Consider the following 4,414-nt stretch of genomic DNA (forward strand, 5'->3'; position numbering starts at 1 on the left):
CAAGGTGACGCAGAAAGACGCCGAGGCCAAGTAGGACAGCTCTCCATACTTCGTATATCTGAGCTAACAAACTTAAATGTTTCCGTGTAACATTGACCTTTGAATCACTGCATCAAATCTTGCATGCAACAAGTTGGCTGAATAATACTGGTAATAGAGTATCAATCCAGAAAGAAAAGAATTATGTACAGTCCTCAATGAATTGCACTCTTTGGACCTTCAAATGTCATCATGTTTTTGTAAAAAGAGTAGTTGAAATCGTGCAAGCAGTCCATCACCTTGTTAAAAGTTATCTTTGCAAGAATAACTGAAAATGATGCTATATTTTATTTCAAATGTAATTTCTGGACAAAGATCTGACAGACTGGACTAGCCGACAGACGGAATAGCAGAATCCTGTATGTATAAAGAAAACTCACTTTCAAATGTAAGGGTCTAATAACAACACATTTAACTAATACCAGTAAAATATCAGTCCTGTAATTATTTCAAAATAGCTTATAATGATGAGTACTTGACACACTGTAAAGAGTTATTAGATAATAGATTCTATCAATGATAAGTAATGTAACAAAACTGACAAAGTTTGATAAATCAACTAATATATTATACAACAGATGGTAGTTTGTTTATTCTGTTGAGTTCAACATTATTTTAGTTAGGTATGAAAGTCTGTATTTACACATCATATTTATATTTTAGAGCATTGTCAATAATTTGTGTGATGAATTATAAACAAATCACTCCTTGACATACTAAATCAAATCCTTGAAATTAAAATCCTATTTCCGCAGTTTTCACACACTGTTGACACAAAAACATTCAATTCTAAATCCTGAATCAACTTTGTTTGCTTTCATTCCTGTTGTAGTTTACTTGGGTATGTCTTTGAGGACTAGTTATAAGAAACAAGATAAAGCAAGTTCTTTCTTTGTGGTATGAGTTCCATCATGAAAATAAGCCATTCTCATAGTCTCATAGTGTAGTTTCTGTAGCCTGAAAGTGTTTGTCTCCATATGTTTATCCATTTCTGTAACACCAATTCATTCCTGAAATAAAGAGTGAAAACATAAACTGAAGTGCACATTATCATTTAAATAGTTGTTTAATTAAAACAGTTAATTGCAGAAGAAGAAATATACAAGAAAAAGTTGTAAGTATATTTTTTTACTCTGCACCACCTTACACTGGTACCATTTGAAGTGTATATATATATCATTCAGTAGTAGCAAAAATAATATTCAGAAAACAAGAGTGTCATTGACCCTAAAGTGCTCACCTGTGTTCAAAGCTTCAAGTGTGTTTGTGTAATGGTACCAGTACAGATTTGGGCTTCTTCTATGTTAGCCTATATTGTACAATTTATTTGACCTGTCAAAACATGTTCCCAGCTTTCATTATATTCTGTTCATGCCTTAACATGGGTATGGCCTTTTTGGCCTTAAGGCAATAATCTGGAGAATTATGGTAGACAGTCAAACCCTTATATCACATGCCGAATATCAAAGCTGTAGAGATAAAGAATTCAAAATCAGACTGGTAGTTTCTGTGATGAAAATTTTTAAAGTATTTTTTTCCTTTTTGGCTGCAATGGAAACCAGAACTCTGCATGGATAACTTAGATTTGAAGTGCAATAACCCCCCTTAACTAGAGGCCCACAGGAAACATGTCGGGCCCACCCTTTGACCTCTGTGACCTTGACCTTTGAGATAGGAACCTTGGGTTTGCAAATGCGCTCTGTCTTATTGAGATTAACATTCATGCCAAATATAAACATGATTACTTCATGCATGTCAAAGTTATGGCCGAGAGATTCAAATCTAGACAGACGGACGGACACACATACACAGCACAGCCATTTGTGCTTGACAAAAATATATGTAAAGTAATTTAAAATATTGTCATAAAAATCTTACTGTTTAATGAAGGTTGTAACGCTAACTGCAGTATCTTTATTTGCTCAACGTCATTATACAATGTAGCATACAGGTTGCTGAAAACAAAAAGTTAATATGCATGTTTTTTTTCTGAGAAATGAATATACAGCTCAGGAAACTGCGTTTAAATTTCAAGGTATTTAAGTAACTTTTCAATTTTTCACCTTTTTTATGTAACTGGTTATTAAATAAATTTGCTCCCTTTAGCTGAAATCTGTTAGAATAACTACAAGGTGCTTTTGTCACAAAAACATATGTCTCCCCCCTATGTATACCTTAAGCTCTGTCAGCCGTTTTATGCAGCGAGGCGGAACGTGTTCGCCATATGCAAAACTAGGCTTGGTTTTGATCACTGATTCACTCCTGTGAAGTTTCTTCGAAATCCAGCCAGCAGTTTGACCTAAGAAAGCCGGCCAAGCTTAATCAGGATAGACGGACGGAAAGACAGACGGCAAAGGCAGAAACAGTATATCTCCGCCATGTGACACAATCATTTTTAATGTAAGCTTCATTAACTTGTAAATGAAAAAAGAGCTATATGATCAAATGACCTATAATGTTAAAGGAATGTTCAATATTTAAGTTTTCAACCGTTCTTGCGGATTAATCAGAAAGAGAATTTATGATACCCTTTGAAACAAAATTCATAACTCACACAATTCAATGTGAAGATCAATTAAGCAGATCATGAGAAGAAGTTGTTTAGTTTCTTTTCTAGCTTTAGCTCTGGCAGTGAATGCAATCAAACTTTCTCACAATGTCTGGTCCTCTGAAAAAGAAATATTTATATCATGAATAAGTTTGAAAACATAATACTATGCATTCTTTCTGTAACTTCCGAGAAGATATTACACTGAACTCTCCCTAGGAAATATGTACCTACACACCGATTTGTGGGAAGCTACGTCCCCGACTGCTGGAATGTATTCTACAAGAAATGTGATGGTTTTCATGTCTTCGACAAGTTTTCATAAGTTTGCCAAACTGAGAGTAGGCATTAAATTTTAAGGTAGCAGACCACTACTGACCAGCATTTCAAATAGGAACTATTCAACTCCCTGTTTTCTTTCTACATTTTTTATTTATTGTTGTAAATTAATGACTGTGGAACTTTCTGAAAAGCATGTGTACCAGGAAGAAGAGACGTTACCTAAAGATACATATAAAATGTCTTAAATGTTTATAGATTATATGTCATGAAACAATGAAAGATTTTAAGTCGTGATCTTTAACCTGTATAGTATTCTGAAACTGGGTTTTATGGATTATCCAAACAACAAATTCATAAAAATATTTCTAGCAATGTATACACTCACACAATTTAAAAAGGTAAAGTTTCTGTGGTTCATGAAAAAGTTGTTGAAATACTTTGTTCAGGATTTCATACACAATCTGGCGGCTCCAAAGTAATCAGACTATCTCACAATAACTTGTTCACTGAAAAAGAAATTTATACTTATCTATTAAAGTATTGTGAAAGTGTAACGAAATAATAATATGAGCCACGCCACGAGAAAACCAACATAGTGCATTTGTAACCAGCATGGATCCAGACCAGCCTGCGCATCTGTGCAGTCTGGTCAGGATCCATACTGTTCGCTTTCAAAGCCTATTGCAATTAGAGAAACCGTTAGCGAACAGCATGGATCCTGACCAGACTGCACATAAGCTGGTCGCAAAGCCACTATGTTGGTTTTCTCATGGCATGGCTCGTATTTTGCCACGGATCATATCTAATGGCATTTTATATATAAAAAAAAAACAAATTTGTACTTTTGTGCTCACGTCATAAGCATGCTTAAAGCGGATCTTATCAAAATTCTAATTATTTTCTGTGAATCAAATCTTCGAACACGATTAACTCTTAATCGTTACATTACAAAATGTATCATTCAATCTTATATTGGACAAAATTAGTAAAACAACAACAAAAACATAACTGGAACCCTTTTAAACAATGACAATTACAATTTCATAAGAAGCTGTTTTTCCTAACATAAAATATCAATCACATGACGTAACCAGATGATGAAAAGAAAACACTAAAGGATGTGCTAGATACATCTGGTTACCTCACAGCTAGAACTCTGGCTAGGCATTGGTTACAAGACATCTAGACATTTCCATATTCTAACATGACATGGTTTACTTAATAATGTTCTGTCGAAAAACTGTACAAGCGATTACGACACAGTCACGTTTGTGTGCTATAAATGTATACTGTTACAAACATTAAAGTAAGTGTCTAGCCGTCTGGTAATTGGACTTCTAGCCTGCTAGCTGGGTACCGGACGACTAGCAAATCCTGACCTCAGGGTATTTTCTAGTCTGAATAAGTAATGATTTTATATATAATAGTTTCAACTGTTATTTTCTGTGTAAACAAAATATTGTGTGAAATTCGAGCACGATCCGATTTATTTTCCTATTAAACACAGAAGGCAGAAAACAGAAAACAGTGAATTATTATACAACA

At 34.2% G+C, this 4,414-nt stretch overlaps 1 long non-coding RNA gene across 1 annotated transcript; it reads right to left on the reverse strand.

The window, feature by feature from the left end:
* Nucleotides 1-1,020: 1,020 nt before the first annotated feature.
* Nucleotides 1,021-3,896, reverse strand: LOC128553618 (uncharacterized). The gene is made up of 4 exons (XR_008369397.1): nucleotides 3,255-3,896; nucleotides 2,594-2,707; nucleotides 1,918-1,994; nucleotides 1,021-1,049 (listed from the first exon to the last, which is right to left on the reverse strand). It is a non-coding gene; the product is annotated as an uncharacterized LOC128553618 (long non-coding RNA).
* Between the last annotated feature and the right edge of the window lie 518 nt (nucleotides 3,897-4,414).

This window comes from Mercenaria mercenaria, unplaced genomic scaffold (genome assembly GCF_021730395.1).
Source record: "Mercenaria mercenaria strain notata unplaced genomic scaffold, MADL_Memer_1 contig_4123, whole genome shotgun sequence".
NCBI lineage: Eukaryota > Metazoa > Mollusca > Bivalvia > Venerida > Veneridae > Mercenaria > Mercenaria mercenaria.